Consider the following 19,545-nt stretch of genomic DNA (forward strand, 5'->3'; position numbering starts at 1 on the left):
AAACATGGCCATTGTAATTTGGACACTGGACTGAGTGTCCATCATCTCATCTGCCACTGTTCTCAGTGGTGGCAGATGATAAGACAAGGGGCAATGGTCTCAAGTTTCAGCAAGGGAAGGTTAGATTCAAAATGACAAAAACTTTCTCACTAAGAGGGTAGTAAAGCACTGGAACAGGTTACCCATGGAGGCTGTGGAATATCCATCCCTGGAGGTTTTTAAGACCCAGCTAGACAAAGCCTTGGCTGGGATGATGTAGCTGGGGGCTGGTCCTGCTTTGAGCAGGGGGTTAGAGTAGATGACTTCCTGATGTCCCTTCCTACCCTAATTTTCTATGATCCTGTGATCACAATGAAAACTCACGACAAAAACACCAAATAAAGTGATAACAAACTAGAAACCTCAGTAGGATCTATGGCGGTGCTTGCTAATTTACTGAGGCTTAATAGGGCTGCATGTGTAGACACTGAGTCTTTACTGAGGAGCTAACAGGCAACTCCACAGTAAATGCCTCATGTAGATGCACCACTTTAAAACAATTCAACAAGATTTGAGTACCCTACTTTCTTAGGCAGCTTGGAAAATCCCAGGCTTGGGCATTGTATCCATGAAAAGTTATTAAGTTACAAAACCAGTCCCAAAAATTGAAAGTCAATGCAAACACACTACTTTAAACTAGTTATAAGAGTCAGGCTCTGAATGTCTTGACCTGTCTACGTACAAGATAGTGAGTGAAGTATCTATTTCCATGTCTGATGCAGTGCTTACTAGTGAATCAGAAGAGTTCATACCAAACCTTAGAGCAGGGCATTAAGAGAATCTAAGATGAAGCCAAAAGTTTTATTTCTAACCTGAGATAAACCAAAAATCTCTTTTCTGCCATCCACTACTCTTTGCCCTACCCTTGTGCATTATGGGGAAAGAATATAAAAGATGTCAGTCTATTCTGACAGTCTTCTGATTGAACCTTCAGCACTTTCTGCCGAATTAGCTACCTCACTGAATGCTTCACTCCAAAACAGACTGTTTTTTTGTGTTTGGTGGGAGGAGATCTTTTCCTTGTTCTGAGTAGCCATGAGTGAAGCAGCCTTTTCCAAAAGTTCCTAGCTATCCATGACAAGAAAACAGCAGTCTGCACTTTCCACGTCGACTCTGCCTTGTGCTGAGAAAAACATACAGAAAAGGATTGCTCAACATCTCTCAGAAATGGCCACTGGGGGTAGATTTAATAGGCTGTAATATAAAGACTGTAAAACATGTTTGATGGAGCATTATATACTACTTTCAGTCTGGAATTCTTTGGAGAGCGTCCGAAGGTTTTCAGAAACACACACATACAAAACCTCATTGCTCAGGAAGTTAGCATCCTGAGATCCTGACCTCAACTAACTTTTCATCTTTGCTTTGACTGTATAACATGAAAGATAGATCCAGCAGTACATACTATTTAGAATGCTTTTTTCACATGGGGTATACAAAGATGTGAGTTTGCAGCTGGAATGTGGGTTGGGAAGGAACTAAAAAGAGCTTGTAACCATCTAAAATGAGGTACTGTGGTAGTGCCTTAATTGGAGATTTTGAGTTCCATACCCAGGGGGAAATTCTCAAGATAGTTTTGAGGTGTTTTGGGAAATTTATAATAAAAATATATATTTTCATCATTCCAAAGACTTTTCACATGCTTGGCTCTCACCAAGCTAGTGAGAGTTAAACCGCTGGGTTGGGATAAAACCCAAACAATGACTACTCACTTTAGAGTAACGCTCAGAAGCCAGCTCCTCAGTTGGAGGAAATTACAGTCATTCTATTGAAGTTAATGGTACAATGCTAATTTTCTCCAACTAAGAATCTGGCCTTATCAACTTAATTTTCACATTCTCCTGTGTCCGACTTTAAGAAGCTTTGTTTGTCTTTGTTGTTTAATTTTTTTTAAAAGGCCTCTTCTAATAAAGATACAGCAGCCAAATCTCCACCCTTGGTTTTATGAAACTTTCACAGCAAAAAACAACAATAAAAATATTAAAAATGTGATGATTTCCCCCAATTCTGATTGATCAGATTCCTCTCCACTCCATTGCTTTGAGCTGGCCTCTCTGTCTTCTCCCTCATCGAGGGTTTGTACATTTAAGATTCCCCTCCAGGTCCATGAGTTATTCATAAAGTTCTCCTGGTAGCCCTGAACCACACTGATGTCAATACAATTTATCACATGCTTAATATTAAGCCACTGCTTAAGTGCTTTTCTGAATCAGGACTAATTTACTTCAAACACTCTAGAAAGACTTCAAATTAAAATAACTAGCATTTCAAATCAAGTTAAAGCTGCTTCAACTCTAGTACTCACTACTGAACCCATCTGATGCTATCCCAGTTACTATGCAAGTAGAATTAACTAAAGCTACTGATATTTTTCAATACACCTCCTAGCTATGTCCACCTGAGTGACTGTACATAAATAAATAATAGATCTGAAGTGGCCACTGTTCACATACGACCAAGTTTAATGCATCTCATGTGATGCACATTGCACAGCAGTATAAAGCCTTATTATTACAGTTCTATTGTTGTAATTTATTATACAAATTAGGAATGGGCAAAGTGGGAGAAACAGTTCAGATGAAATAAGATCAGATCCGGACCCTCAGTCAAAGCCCTAACTGAAACCAAACCTTTACTATGGTTCAAAGAAGTTTGACTAATTCTTTTTATTTTAAACACATTCTTGGTACTTCCTCAGTCTCAGCTGGAAGCAGACATGCAAAGAGGATTTTTTTTTCTACTTCTGATATTTCCAGCTTGACTAAAGACTGTCCTTAGGAGGCTTCCAGTTTCCATTCTGGATCAAAGAGGTTTATTACCCAGGAACCTCAGCAGGGATAAAACCCATGACCTCCCTATTAAAACCACAGTTCTCGGCCACATGGGCTAAAGGAGTAAGTCCATGAGCTGCTAATGTTAATAGACTATTACCCTATGTGTTAAGGGTCAGCAACATATGGTCCATGCGCTGGATCCAGCGCACACCACCACTGGATCTGCCCTGTAGAGCTTCCAATCCAGCCATTGCTGCTGCAACTGCTGCTTCTTCCTGCTGCCTGGCCATGTGACCTGGGTGGCCAGGAGAAGTTTCAGTGGCTGATTCAGAAGCACTGGCCTGCCTTGAACTAAGCTAGGTTGATGCAGCCTGCCACTGTAAAACCTTGCTGACCATTGCTCTATGTGGATCAACAACTATAGCGTTATTTGGATATATTTGACTAACATATTTTATCAACATCATAAAAGTGCATGCATTGAGCACCAAGGATCCTAAAATCCCTTCCATACAGAAGTAAATCTGGCAACCCTTACTAACATAAGCAGTCCTCATAACTAGTACACTTTCCCCTGAAATCAATGCGAATACTCCATAGATTTAGAATCATTTGGATAAATCAAGGTGACAAGATTGGTCTCTTAAACGCTGTAAGATCCCGGTGAAAGAAGTAAGATTTGCTATCCTTGTTCTATGTATGAGGAAACTGAGGCCTAAATATGGTATAGTTTCAGATATGGTACAGTGTTACAATCAAAGATGTGGGCACTTTTCTGACCAAATTGAAGCTCTTAACTTTTAAGGTTAGCTTGTCAACACAAAAACCTCAACATAGGTACCTTCTGGGCTGCTTCTAATTTTTTCATTTTCTTTCTTTATGTAGTCTTGTCTTCATCCCTACTGGAGTAAGCATCTAATCTGTAGCCTCATCTATACTTGGAAATAGCCCTGCTCAGCCACTGATGGTCAGTAATTAAAATAACTCCACCATTCCTGGCTTCTCAACAATCATGGAAAGGATGATCTTGTGGTTATGACACTGGCCTTGGACAAAGGAGTTCTGCCACTGACTTCTCATATGACCCTCGGTAAGTCGTTGAATCTCTTTGTACTTCAGCTTCTCATCTGTAAAGTAGGGTGGATAATCGTCCTTTGTTTCCTACACTCTGTGCTGTCCATTTAGATTAGACCCTTGTTGGCAGAGACTCTCACTTTGTGTTTGTACAGCAGCTGGCCAGCAGTGTAGAGACGTGGCTGGGTGCCCAGGGCAAAGAGAGTACGGCAACTTCCAGTTGCCACCACAACCACAAATGGGAATGCATGTTTCCCTTCCCAGTAGGCACTGGGACAGTTGCCCCTATTGCCATCCCCCTAGCTATGTCACTGCAGTTGACATAATAGAGCTTGCATAATAGAGCTTGGCATAACAGCCTCTTGGTTGAGGCCTATAGAGGCTAATACATATAATGATAACAATAGACAAAGGCAAGCCAAGGTTTGCACCAACTAAGCTAATTAACCCCAATTAGAAGCAGAGGTAAACCTCAATTAGCCCATTTAGTAGAAATCCCTGCATGTCCTTGTCTATGATTAGCAGACTCAAAACTAGTGCTGATACCTCAATTGCTGGCCAGGGATAACTGTTGAGACTATTACAGAGTTTAGACAAGACCTCCAACAACATGAAAAAGGGAAATCATAAAGGGCAAAGGTGTTGGCCAGAGCCACGGGTTTCTCTCCAAAGATCCCCTTTGCTGGCATTCCTGTTGCTTTTGATAGGATCACTGCAGTTATTCCAATGCTGAATAACAGCATCATTTCTCTTTTTTGGGTGTGCATCTAAGAAAAACAGTCATGCTATGAAACTCAAACAATGGCAACCTGTCCCTTCCTTGGTTATGGAAATGGGGGTCAGATTTTTTTTTTACAAAGGGGCAGAGTAAAGGAGCTGGAATTCTACTTGGCACACCATCAGGCAGGAAATCTCCTGCTTAGATATTTGCCAAGAAGAGAAAAAGACAGCAAAAGAAACAATGCAAAAAGGGGTAGGAGAATGGAACATTTCTTTGTTTCATGTTACTGTTGTTCAGGCCAGAGGATAAGGGTTGCAAGGCAAATAAAGCTATAAAGAACCTCTAAACTGCATACTCAGTATGTATAGGGACACTCTGGGGTGTTTATATAGCACCTTTCAGTTGGAGAATTCCAATGTTTTTCTTAAGCTTCCTATAAACAGAGCAGTTTTATCCACCACTGAAATGTAGCTGGATCAGTATCTGATACAAGACATAGGTATTTTCATTTGCAACCCTGACCTGGCCCTCTGAATAAAGCAAAGCTTTTTACAATCCCTTGCACCTGTATTAAAGCCTTGGCATAACAAGTCAATCATGCCTCACCAGAAAAAGAGCTCGACATTTTTAAAACAAAGCAAAAATGAAGAATAGTTTGGAACTAGCCTTTCACTGGAAATCAGAACATCTCCAATATTGGAGTCCAGAACATCTCCAATATTCACAAAACTCCCCCTGCACTTTTGATAATTGGGTGAGATGAAGCCATTCATTTTATCACATTTTTGAGAGGTGGGGACTACCATCAGCATAACAGCCCACAGCAGGCAGCTGGGGTAGTAGTTAAGAAGTGCCTCAGTCCAGGTTGAGTGACACCCACTGAATAACCAGCACCACGTTCTCAAGCACCTGTTAATTTTATGAGAGCTGAGGAGTCACAAGGATCAATCAGGGCCTAAACAGAGAGAGCAGTAGCATTCCAATAAAAAGACCTCCTAGATTGACAGATACCATTCAGGGTGGAAGATTATTAAAATGTATTATTAAAAAACCCAAACAACCCAAGGCACAGTCGCAAGGTACCACTGCACTCACATCAGGCCTGCACATGGTAACACCACCTTATGACAGAAGTCATATTGTTGTGTTGTAAAGAGTAGCTATAGGATCCCATTGGTTTTTCCCTGGGTATTGTACAATTGAAAACATACATACACCTTTTAGCCCTGTAAAATCTCTACAGTAATTCAGGTCACTGCAGCTTTATTTTTTACAATGTTCGAGGCTTTGAGCAGGATTGATCATAAACAGCTGCTTTTGGTTTTGTTAAGGGGCAGCAATTTTCATTTTATTGCCCTTGTGACTACTGAATTTAATGGGAAACCAGCAATGGAAAGCTAGTTGTCTAAGGTGCCCTGCAACTATTTTTCAAGGTCTTTTTAATTGATGCAGCTCCATATTTTTTGGCTCAGATGTATACACCCATGGTGCGGCTACAGGAAATACTTGCAAGGCATTTCTTTCCTGAGAAGTCTGAGGTATAATCATGTCTTTCCATGAGAATTTAGCATCAGCAAGAAGTTACGCTGTAAGTACACTCTCCCTCTCTGTTCAGTCTGCCTTAGGAACATCTTGGAAAGAACAGAAGATATTACTGCCTATAGAACTCAGTAGCTAGAATCTGCATCCACCCTGCAAAGGATGGAGCCAAAGTACAAGAGAGCACAATGACACTAAAGGAAATTCTAAACCTTAGGTCTTATAATTCATAAGTTATTTCACACAGCTCTTCCAGTCATTGTTCCCTGTATATTTTCCTCAGACTACACAGATGACAAACTACCAACATTTCATTGTACTGTATAGGTAGGCCCTTAGCCTCTTAAGTAAAGGAGAGAAGGCAAAGAATATTGGTGGCAGGGGTAGGGCAGAGATACAGTATCTTCCATTCATTGATGCTCTTTTCCTTTGCTTCATGTACTCTTGACTTATGCTACAATTTGTCACTTGACCATGGGTACAAAGCCTTACAAGATACCAAATCACCAAGATTCAGTGCCAGATCTTCCAAAGGGCTTGAAACCCTTACTGCATGTAGGATCCCAGGCTCTATCAACCATCTGGCTTTTAACTTCACAGTGAGATCTCCTGAGTGATAAGCATGTTGGAAAATCTGGCCCATATCTAGGTGCAAAGTTAAGCTCTTTTAAAAATCTCACCCTAAATGAATGCTTGAGAATACGGCTTTTGGTATCCTCCACATGAAGTTTAACTTCTTCTATGGTTCCTACCTGTAACTCTAAAGAAGTTGTTCTCAACCTTTTTAGGCTTAAGGAACCCCTTAAGTAAGCCTAGTGGACTGAGAGCTCTCAAAAATTCAATGATTCGGAAACCCAATTCACATTAAAATATATGTAAATTAGACCTCTAGATTTCCTCAATGGCTTTAAAAATCACAGCTGTTTTTCAAATAGAGATTTTCTGGAGAAAGACTGTTATCTAGAAAATGCTCTCTATAGAGCCATCAATGCTGAAAAAGATGTTATGCTAGATCGTTACCCAGCGTTAAGGGAGCTGGCTCTGAGTTACACCTTCATTGGAATCAATGGAGCCAATTTACAACAACTGGCCTTTTCTTTACAAGTCTCTATGCTTCTTTAGAGTTTATAACCTCAGGAGGAGGAAGAACTCCCTTTGCAGAGCTTATCGCCATCTCAGGAGTAAACTGTAGAGCTAAGAAGTCAGTGGAGGCAGCACAACTCATGAACAATGCAAGTAAAGTCACTTCCATTCAAGGAGTTTGTGATTTCACTGAGTGATACTGCTCTAGCTCTGGAGTGACTTGAGCTGAGAGAACCCTGAATATTTGATTTAGCAATGCAGTAATATTGAGATTACAACCAGTAGCATGATTAGGGTGGGATGACGAGGGCAGCCACCCCCAGCACTGACAGAAAAACATCAGTTGCCATTGCAGCCACACAGTCTTACTGGTGAAACAGCGGCAGCCAGAAACCATGGCTGCCTCCATGCACCCTGCTGCCCCAGGCACCCAGCTGCTTTGTTATACTTGGTAACAAGAAGCTGAAGTGCTTGGTGAAGAAGTTCCAATTCTCACAATAACATCAACTTAGCCATAACGCATGTATTTTGTCTTAGCTATTCCCATGTTCCTTTTCAAGATCGTGATCCATCTTCTATTGAAGACAATGGGAGTCTTTCCATTGATTTTAAAGGGAACTTGGATCAGTCCCTAAATCTCTACATTATGACATACATCTAAAAGCATAAATACTCATAGATTAAAGTACACAGGATGTACAGTGTGGATGACTGAACATTTCTATGAGAACTGTAAATTTTCCTTAGTCATTTCTTGATAAAGCTGTACATTACTAAGTAAACTGGTCAGCAATAGAATAGCAAAACTGACCTCCTTGCCTGACTTTTGAAACCTTCTTCAACTGGAGACTTGAGAAATCATATGGGTTTCATCTCCCTATCTATTCAAAGTCTAGTCACATACATATATATAAATAAAACCATGTTATTTTAGAAGTTGCACATTAAAAGATCAAAATTAAAAGGCTCCCCATACCTGTGAACTATATGAATTACAATGTTTAACAAGCTTTAGGTTAGCTGTCATCACAACCTTCAAAGAGGGTGTGAGGAACGAAACCTGTTAGTGTAATGATGCCACAAACATGACAAGTGGTATCCACAATGAGAAGGTTTCTCTAGCTGTTTTGGTTGGGGTTTCCTATTGGTGTGAAGAAGAGGACAGCAGCATCAGGAAATTTACTGGACTTCCACGAAGAATGTATGACAGCCACTATGGTGGGGATCTTTTCATGACCTGAAACAGAGATAAAGAAACTATTCCCCAAGCTTCAAAAATTGTATCTAGATTATGTAAATCCCCAAGAATTTAGATTCTTATCTAATTGCCCCTTCCCAAAATTCTCTCCTTCTTAAAGGGCCACCCTCTAGTGAATGGGTGTAGCAATGTAGCCAACTGATCATCAATAATGTAGCATAAAGTCCTCAGGGAGAAACAGGAATAACTGTCACCAACCTATGTGATATGTAATTGTGTACCTTTTGAGATAATAGGAAGATTTTGCACTGACAGAAAAATAATCTTATGCTGTGCCTAGAAGAGCAGGAGTTCCTGTGAGGGTATTGGCAACCAGCCCCGATGCTCTGAAAATGGATGGCTAAAGGAATAGCTTAATAGTGCTTGCAACAGATGTAAAGAACTGCACAAAGGAAGGGCTTTGCAATGCACAGCCAGTTTCATTGCTTCTCTGAGGCTGCAAACAGATGTTGTATTTGTCCTGGAATAAGCCATTTTATCCCAGGACAAAGTTCAATTGTTCAGACATCCATGTTCACTGTCCTGAGATAAATCCCCCAAAGGGTTACGGGAATAGAAGTACTAACAGTTTATCCCAAAACATCACAAAGTGCATCTGAATGCTTCTCCTGGGATTGCATCTTTGAATTAATGGCAGAAAAATGGCTGTGCATTCAGCTGCCTGCTAAACCCTGACTGAAAGAGTGATCCCACCAATCCTGGGATATTTCTGTTCTTGGACAAACACAGGCACAACTTGCTTAGGGAAAAATGCAATATCTTAAGTTCCTAGCCTAAAACTCAGGTAACTCAGGAAAAATTGAACACCAGACTCTGATATCCTCTCTATGCACTTGCATGTGTAAGCAGACAAGAAGCACTCTCATAAACAAGGCAAAACTGAAGAGACTGGCAACCTGCAATGGTGAACACACTGGCAAAAGATACACATGTTTTATCTAGATGCCTGATGCGGTTGCAGCATTCTCAATTCAAACTAAAAATGCACCCTCATATCGCAGAGGTGCTTCTTGCAGGAGCTGGACCATGTGGTATTTCTGTACTCTGACATACCATTTTAGCCACTTCCTTCCATCTCTACTGAGCAGTGAATATTCAGTACCTCCCACTTGTGGACACAACACGCAATCTAAAACAAGAAAGGGAACCTAGGCTTGGGTTCTGTATAGGACATAGAGAGGGTACCCTGAACAATCCGGGGACCTCGTAGACAGAGATGTTCATTTGCTGTCCTAAGTAACTGCATTCATACCTACCAGATTAAAACTCCACTCACAAATCATTGCTAATCCACATGCAATTGCCTAAAATCCTTAGAGAATACCAGGAATCAACAGCTGAGAGAGGCAGCTTCCTTATCCTCTCAACCTGTGGCTGACAGTTCAGTCAGCTTCCTTCCACGCATAGGACTCAGTTCCTCACAGGAGTCAAATGGATTTCTCTTTATTTTACTTGAAACAAACACAGCTAACAAACCCAGAGTTTTCTCTGCAATACAGACCACAGACATGCTCCCACTGTTACTAGGCTAAACGTTTAATCAGCTGAACACTCTTTCTTGTCTAGCTTTCCCCAAGAGTCCTGTGGCTTAGTAAGGCCAGTGTATATATGCTGTAGTGTGTTTCAAACTAGACAGAAATATCACACAAACTCACTTTTGCTATCATGCCCAAACCAAGCCACATATCCAAGCATGCTTTGGGGAATTTAAAAATTTAGGTATCATTGTACTGGATCGAATGAGCAGTCTATTTAATCCAATGACCAATCCCTGATGGTGGCCAAGATCAAAAGTTTCAAAGCAAGATACAAACATCCATACAGCAGAGCACTGTGGGATACTTTGCAGGGGAGGATTAAGATTCATTGGGGGCCTGGGCCCAGATCCCTCAGCCCACAGCCCAGCCCTCTCCACCCCCCCCAGCCTGCCTGAGCCCCTACCCCGCACCCTGCCCTGCAGGCACAGTCTCTGTCCATGGCCAGCGCAGTGGGAGCAGTGGCAGGAGTGGGATGCGCTTCCCCCCAGGCCCTGGGCAGGAGCTGCAGCCACCCCCACTCACATGTCCATGCTGGAGCAAGCGCCGGGGGTGAGGAACCACTGCCCACTGGGCATGTGCAGCACAGACCAAGCTCTGAAGGTGGCCCCTTGCCCCATTGTGGCTCAGTCTGGCTGCAACAGCACCCAGCAAATAATGCCAGGCAACCATGGCCTGCTGCGTTGTGCATCTGTGCTGAGGCAGGGTGCCTTGGACCCTGGCCCAGCTGGCCCATGCATTTTGACCTATTACTTCCTGAAGGGAACTTTCTATTAAGTGAGCATGTCTACACATGCATTAATGTGCTGTAATTAGTACCTGAAATAACAAGTACTAACTTCACACGCCATAATTGACAGTACTGCTCAATAGTATCAGTGCATGTTTTTTACGTGACACTAATGTGCGGTAGACTAATTCTGCTCCTCATTAGTCCATTAGCATGGTTTTCACCATTACACACTAACGTGCAGTAGAATTAGTCTACTGCACTTCTAGTGTCTTGTGTAGACATGCCCAGCAACAGGTTCAAACGTTTCAGCTTTAAAAAATCAAATCAAAACCCCCCAAGTCAGAATCATCCTCTTCTTCCTGGGAAGTATATGCTATTCTAAATTCAGCAGGCTTTGAACCATTTCTCTCCTTCCCGGCAACAACTTTGACAACACTAAAATCTCACTAAGGATTTAAACTGGGATTTTCAATATAACATAAGAGAGTTAAGCACCAAAACCTCACACAAGTTGGGGTTGCAGCTTAATAGAAGCCTTTGAAATTCCCAGCCTGAGTCATCAATGAACAAAAACAAGTCAAAAGACCAACCTCCGTTAACAATATTTTTTTATTTTTGAAAGTATAATGTAGCAAACAGTTCCGCAAGGCCCTAGGAATGGTGGATTAGCCTTCTGGTCATGGGTGAAAGGGCAGGAAGCAGAGGGACAGGATGGAATTTGGAGTCTGACCCAAGTCCTGTCAGGAACGGCATATGAAAACGAGAATCAGAGAAATGGGGAAGTGGGCTGCCTTGCTTCTGTATCCTGTGGATCTAGGTTTCCCCCTTCGCGTGACATCTATTGCACAAATAGCAGGCTCCTCCAAACTGCTTCCCACCACACTCAGGCAGAAAAGCTGGGAGCCAGTACTTTGAAGAAAATAGGCCTGATTCTGATGGCAAACTGTTGTCCATCTGGAGCAATTTGACTGAAGATAAAACAATGGAAATGCTACTTAAGCAAGACAAAAATCAGGTCCTATTTCAGAGTGACTGAAAATTTCCATTGGAATCATTTCCAGAAACCTGGATCCTTTGACAAAATGAAAATATTTACATAAAATGCCTGCTTTACTCAAACTTCTAAATTTTTTTTTTTGGTTGGAAAAAGCAAAAACGGGAAAATAAAAGATGTTTTCGGATCATTTTTCTTTGAAAAACAAATAAGTTTTGAAACAAAAAGTCAGTATCTTCCTTGGGAAAAAAATTCTGACCAGATTTATTCAATTAATATGGAAGAAATAAAAGAAGACCGAAAAACACAGATGCTGAACTCAAAAAGGTTTTCCTTAGAAGTCCCTTGGTCTTCTTTCCATTAACATCAACATTTTTATTAGTAACTAATAACATTTGGTATCTCAGTGTTAGGCAGCTGAAGAAGGGAAGGCCTGTTTTTCAGGAAATGTTGAGCAGGCCATCTCAGAGAACCAGTCCCTTTTGAAATCTTGGCTGAGGTTGACATGGGTAAAATCTTCAAAAGTATTCAACTGACTTTAGAGCCTAAGTCATATTTTCCAAAGGAAGACAGGCACATAAGGCCACATTTTCAAAAGCCTATAGACTGCATAAGATGCTGTTAAGCACCTAAGTACCTAACTCATATTACAAAATAGGATTCAATCTTCTAAGTCACTTTGGCATTTTTGAAAAATGCAGTTCTTGTTCTTACCGTGTTGGATCCCAGCATGACTATTATTGTAGGCAAGAAGAATATAGAAGAATCTGCATCCAAACCTAGGCAGTTAAAAGATACTGACAGCCTTTTGCTGGTGTTTACCTAAGGAACACCCCAAAAGCCTTTGTCAACCCTGACCTAAGTTTGTAACAAAGAGGACCTCCATCCAGTTTTAAGTTTTGCAATTTTGAGGTATACCCAGTACTAACAATCACCACAAGCTAATCATAGCTTTCGATTTTCTGGTAGGAACAGGAGTATGCTAGGAATTTAAGCAAAGGTGCTGTATCTGCAAATGACTTCAGCTGCAGTGATGTCATTCTTCAGCCACTCAGCTTTTGAAAAAGGAGGGATGTTAGTTGCCTGTTAACATGGTAGTTAAGAAAACCAAAACTCTGAGTACATACCCTGCCTAAATAGGCATGGGAGGGCATGACACACCCACCCTTTTTCCATCTTCTGGACTGATTTTTGCTCATAAAAGCTTGATTCCTTATGAATATTTTTTTTTTCATAAGGAAGTGACCAAAGGAAAGATCTAAAAACTGTGATGGCTTGGCTTACATACAAAGAAAACCATTTCGGCACATAAGCCTTCAAACAGTAATTTAAGAAGCCAATCTGAGCTTTAATGAAAAATTAGCCAAGCCTCTTGAGACTGGAATTTTTTTTTCCAGTTATTCTCATAAAAACCAACTGAGAGGCTATGTCACCCAATAGCTATGGCACAGAACTGAGGCTCAGGAGACCAGAGTTCTCTTGTTACTACTGCCTCTGACCTTCAGTGTGAACTTTGGTCTGGTAAGTTCAGTTTCTTTTTATGCCTCCATCTCCCCTCTTTCCCTTTGGCTATTGATGTAAGCTCTTGATGACACAGATGGTCTCTTATTGTGGGATATACAAAACTTACCACAGGGCCCTGATCTCACTTTGGGCCCATTACTCTACTGTAATACAAATCACAGTAACTTTTCACAATTCTGGGCATTCTGTTTTCAGTCTGGCCTGGGACCTGGAAATACAGACACACAGACACACAAAACCAGGATGCTGGAATTCCAGGTTAGTTGCGTCTGAAAAAATTTCCTAATCACTAAAGGTTTCTAACAGAGAAAGGCAGACTTCTGGCCATACTCAGTGATGGAAAATGGGCAAAGCTGCTTGCTGGGTGAGCGTCTTTATTAGAGATAGGATTTAGCTGCAGAAAGTCAGTCCAGATACAGGCTCCACTCCAGATGCCTCAAATTCAGGATAGTTTGGGTGCAGAGTTTGGATTTTGCTCACCCCAGAGATACAGGCTTGTTGTGGGATGCAGCTCTGGATACAGGGTTAGAATGGCAACATCCCTTCAAGCTTTCATTCACATTCACCCAAGCACCAACGTCCACTTTGATGCCTCCCTCTCTCCAAAAATAGCCATCCTACATTATCTGCATGATTATGTGCTTCTCCCCATTTTTGTTAGGGGCTGGCTGATCCCACCCTTGAGCTGGAAGGAAAAGCCTATGAGTCCAAGCCAGAATTCTCAGTCTGTGACTCATCGGTCACAAGAAGACAACAGCTGTTGGGGCAAACCACAAGCCTCCTTCTGTTCCCTGTTTGCTTGCCTCTTGCTAGATTTGCTCAAGCCACTTGCTGTTGACTTGACGATGGTAACAGGCTGCCTTGTCAAACATACTATTCACCCAATACTTTGTTCCAAACAACATGCAAGCTGCTGAGACCCCTTCAGGGTCACACTGCAAGGGCAGCAGTCACAAGGGCTAGGGACAGACATTCAAAAAGCCTGAGCCTGAATTCATAGTTTCATAGTTTCTAGGGTCGGAAGGGACATGAGTAGATCATCTAGTCCGACCCCCTGCCATGGCAGGAAAGAGTACTGGGGTCAAATGACCCCAGCAAGGTGTACATCTAGCCTCCTCTTAAAGACCCCCAGGGTAGGAGCCAGCACCACTTCTCTTGGAAGTTGGTTCCAGATCCTAGCCACCCTGACCGTGAAGTAGCGCCTCCTGATATCTAGCCTAAATCTACCCTCTGCCAGCTTGTGACCATTATTCCTGGTCACTCCTGCCAAGGTTGAACCAGTTTGCAAGTGTACAGATGCTCCCTCTGGACTAAAGAAAAGCAGGCACATGCCTGCAGTGGCTCAGGCTAGAAGCTGGGAGGGGAGGGGAGTGAGAAGGGGGGGAGAGGATGCTAAAGCAGCCCTCCCTTCCCTTTCATAGTGCTGAGCTGAGGAGGTGGGGGGAAGGTGGCCAGGCCCCAGCAAGATGCTCTGATTAGGATGGGGTGTAAACCCACCCTGGCCTGCACCATCCCAGGTTTTTCCCCACTCACAGTTTAAAGGATGGAAGTGTTGCTAGACCCCAGCCCCTGGCTAGAACTCTGAGACAAAGTGGGGGTGTCCAGTGCAGCCATCTGTTGATGATACTGAGCTTTTCAGTCTCCTTCTTCCTGCTTCTTCATACTGTCTGCAAACCTGACAGGTGAGAGAGCCAGCAGGGGGTTGATAACACAGTGTTTATCAGCCCATCAACAAAAGAAAAACCTCTCTCATTAGTTCAAGCTCTTCTTAAACAGCTTTTTCCAAGGAAGGAATGGAGGGGCATTACCAGTTGACCTGTTGCTTAGCTCCAAAAAGCTCTAAGCCAACACTGCTCTGTCTGCCTGTCCCAGTGAAATGGGAGACACACACACACAGACGCCTCTCATCATTGGCTAGCATACCACATGCCTAAGGTCCATGGGGCTGTGGGAGGTGAGAGGGAGGGAAGGGGGAATCCCTGCTTAAGCAGCAAACAGTGAGAGGGGGAGGCCAGGCAGAACTTGCTGTGCCTGCAGTCTTCACTGGAGCTCTGGCCAGCCCTGTTCTCTGGAGCAGACAGCCCAGGATAGCCCAGCCTAGGGCTGCAAAGCATCTGGGATGCTGGGGAACTCTGGTTTAACTTAAATCAGGAAGAGGTCTGGGACAGACATTGCATAAACCAGTTTGACCCAAATCAGTTAAGTCTGATACTACATGCAACCAGGTTTATCTTAAAACAGTTTTAGCCTCTTTGCAACTGGTTTATGTGCACTGAACTTATGTTCTGTTACAGGTTTAAACCAGTTTCTGCTCACTTAATGTCTGTTCCTAGCTAAGTAGTCATTTGTGAGAAGACAGTCAGAGCACTCGGCCTGAGTGCTAGTCTTCAGTATAAAGGCTCTACTGACATAACTAGTCTGACAACTCCACCTAGCAGAGATGAGGCTTAGGTAGGGAAAAACAGTTTGTCTGGTATAGCAAACACAACTTGAGCTTTACCAGTGAAGCTGGTGTAAGATGTGCCTACCCTGGAGATTCTGCCAAAGCAGCTGCTGGACAGGGTTTGTGAACATTTTCTTGTTCCTAATCTACTTGCTAGCTGGTAAAACTTTACACTGTACAGCTGGCCAGAGACTCAGCCAAGGGGCATATATGAGCCCTAAGCAGGTGACAGCACACTTCAGCTTTCATTACGCTCCCTTTCCATAAAGCCTTTCCTCAAAGAAAACTGGGTTAGGCTTCCATGTGAAGTCAAAGGGAGCCTTTCCATTGATTGCAGTGGGAGTTGGATCAGACCCACAGGCTAGCTGAATACATTTCTGACAGATCTCTACTGCTTTACACCCTCCAGGCCTCCTCCCCCTCTGCTGACAGCCAAGATTGTTAATGTTTCTGCATTCTCCTCCAGCTTAGTAGAAAGACCAATGACAGCCCTGGCGCACACAGCATTGCTCAAATCAGATGTCAACATTCAAGCAGGGAGTGATTATCATAGTCCCTTGGCACCCTCAACCTAGGGAGCCACAAAAGCATGCCACATCTTGTGCCCACATTTTCTTTCCTAAGAAAGCCCAGAGGGGCTTCTTTGGCGCAGGTTGACTCACTAGCGAGCAGCTCCCTTTGGCTTCCATGTTTACATCGTTGTGGTTGTTAATTTGAGAGAAACCTTTTATTTTTTTCCCCCCTGTCCCTCTGCAGGGGGGAAAAAATGTGACCTTTAAGATTGTTTATACCAATCAACAAGAAGTCTCGAGCTGCCGGATTCCAAGAAACACAAGACAGTCTTGGAGCTGGCAAAGGGAGGGGAGCTGTATAAGGAGAGAGAGCAATCAAGGTCAAGAGTTCACAGACAGGATAAAGCAGAAGGCAATGTGAGGAGACGGGGTGGGAGAGCATGCCCTTTCCATTCAGAGTGGAAGGCAGTAAGAGAGCGCGCGAGCATTAAAGGCTTAGTAGGCCATATGCAGAAGAACAAACCTCCCTTGTGGATTCTGCATCCCAAGGTCAGGAGGGCAGGGCTGACCTACAGCAACAGGTCAGACCTAACAGAGCAGATACAGTGGCCCTGAATGGTGAGGACCCCAGGAAAATCACCACCACTTCTCTCCTTGCCTAGCACAAGCAAGGCCTCTGCCTCACATTCCCTTGCTTAGGAGTACATGTGATACAGGACATCCTGAGCCTGGGAAGGATGAGAAGGAAAATAAATTGAAATTCCGCTCCCCCCCTGCTTTGACTATACAGGGTGTGCAATGACCAATAAGATGGTTTAACAAGAGAGGGAAAAAATACTTTGCCACTGTCAAATACAAGAAAAATTATCTGAATGTGTAAAACTCACAGGAACTTTTAGGCAATAATACCAGGAATCTTCTCTCATTGCCAGCTGTAGCCCTGAAAGAAGTAACTCACATAGCTTTGTCCTGCCTTCACATTCAGCTAGAGAAGAAAAGACTGGAGTTGGGGATGCCAAGCTCAGGGGGTTTAACATGTAGAAGAAGCAAAGTCAGCCAGCACACCTCACTGACAGCTCAGAGCTGGTCTGCAATCTGCTTGCTCCACTGTATTCAAAATGTGGATACAGTCAACAGGGAGAAAAATTCACTGCAGCAAGGTCCAAGACAGACAGAACCTCATCCAAGAAGAGTCAAGACTGTGAGAAAAAAAAGGAGATGGAGGGGAATGGAGAGAGTGACAATGAGGGAGAAAAATGGAAGGTGGGAAGAGCCAGAAAATACAGCATACTGTTAGGTACCAGGTCCAGTTTCATATACACATATTTATCAAGGAGCCTGATAATCAATGTGTATGATGTTTATTACAGTACACACAACCCTTCACTTATACCCCAAACCAGGGGTGAATGATATATAAGGCACCAGGCATCTGAAAGGTCAAGTTATATCTGGTTCTGAATCAGAAATGTGAGGGTTTGTGGTCAAATTTGTCTATGAATCTATATGTATACAATTGTAAAGGGATGAATCTTCCTGTATTCTCATTTGCACTCATCTTGCCCCAGTGGAGCTGCATGATATAACTTAGAGTGGCTTTTAATCCAAACATGATTGCATTTTTCATCTTAGATTTCCTACACTGAGCATCTAAACTTCTAGCTAGTTATGCTTATAACCCACTAGATGTCTATGCTGATCATCTTCCATAATTTTGTTTAATAAAAACATGTTTAAAACTACAATGCAAACCTCAGCACCTGAATATTGAATAAAATATTGTTGCGTGTTGTTCATTTATTAAATTATTATGTAAATGAATTAAAAACATACATCCTGAGGCTTCTCTATTTCCGAGTTTCAGGAAGTATGCTTATACTGCTGCCACTGTTGCTGTTCCATTAAGTCTTTCAATTAAGTTTTCTAAATGTCTACGTGAAATAAGTTGCCACATGGATTTCTAAAATCTTGGGCTGCTTACAGACATGGAAAAAAACCCACCATGGTTTATTTCAGCTTGGCGTACCCCCTGCATCAAGCGCAGTGCTTGCCCAGCATCAGTTTGACCTAGCTCATCCAAAATCTGTACAGATTGCATGCTTCAGAGGTGCTTTTTTGCCATTTTATCTAATAGTTGATTCAATCAGCTGTAGATAAAAGTGCCAAAATGCCCCGCTGAAGCACCTGATCTATACGGGTCAAAGCTGGGTCAAAGTGATGCACTTCCTCTTCTGGTAAAATGCTGGGTTGTTTTGGGGGGTTTTTTCACATCTGTCAGCGGCCTTAGAGACCTGACATCCTTATTGAGCTCACGAAGTCATACTCAAGAGAAAAGCAAGTAGGTTCCATAGCTGCTTATGCAAAAACGCAATCATTAGTTTGTTTTAAAGGAACATTGGTCTGTTTCTTATAAAGCTTCCACCCTGATCCTTGGTTCAGGTACCAGCACCTGTCATCATTACGGTTCTTTGTATTTGTGCAGGTACACCAATGGAATCCCTGAATGCAAACATGTTGCCCAGTTGCAAGGCAGGGTTTGCACTACTTTGACTTGCTGTGGTTTCAAAATCGTGCTATACTATACTAAGGAATGACAGCAATGCATTATTCTGATTCAATACCCCTTTGTGTAGCCAAGCCTGCATTAATATAGGTAGGTGGAAGCAGACCACATCATCTTCAACATTTAGATCCATTCACCTGCCAAACTGGTGTTTGTCATCAGCAATACAGTCCCATTTAATTGCTACACCAGTGGTTTTCAACCTTTTTCCATTTGCAGACCCCTAACAAAATTTAAATGGAGGTGTGGACCCCTTTGAATTGTAAGTGTGAGTATTCACATACTTTTGATTGATCACACTCATCTTTCCTGAACCCCTTCAATGTAGTCTGTGAACCTCCAGGGGTCTACAGACCAAAGGTTGAAAACCACTGCCCTAGACAGTCCAACTACAGTCTTTTCAAATGAGATGACAGACTTACAGACCTGAAGTTTCCTGGTTCTTTCCTGGATTCTGTTTTAAGCATGAGCATCAGGTGCAAGTTATAATTCCTCCTCTCCATGGATGGCTCCCAGGGCTTTTCATGTTTGTCCTTTTCCATTGTTCCATTTTGCAATCAACTAGAACCACAGAAATCACAGATAATAAAGATATATTAGACCTTAAAGCTTGTCTCCTTAATTACCCTCTAAAGGGGTATAGGTTGTATTTTTGTTGATCTAAGTACATAGGCAGACAAGGTTCTTTGGGTAAATCTGATAACTTTTAGTAGACCAACTAAAATAGTTGGAAAAATTCTTCTTTGCAAGCTT

General features: G+C 42.5%; 1 long non-coding RNA gene across 1 annotated transcript in view; it reads right to left on the reverse strand.

The window, feature by feature from the left end:
- LOC109299174 overlaps positions 1-19,545 on the reverse strand; it is a 144,920-nt gene that overhangs the window by 91,787 nt on the left and 33,588 nt on the right. Inside the window, exon 2 of the long non-coding RNA XR_002097788.1 lies at positions 19,219-19,353. This is a non-coding gene — a long non-coding RNA (uncharacterized LOC109299174). The remainder of the gene's footprint in view (positions 1-19,218; positions 19,354-19,545) is intronic.

This window comes from Gavialis gangeticus, unplaced genomic scaffold (genome assembly GCF_001723915.1).
Source record: "Gavialis gangeticus isolate Ggan-Ray unplaced genomic scaffold, GavGan_comp1, whole genome shotgun sequence".
NCBI lineage: Eukaryota > Metazoa > Chordata > Crocodylia > Gavialidae > Gavialis > Gavialis gangeticus.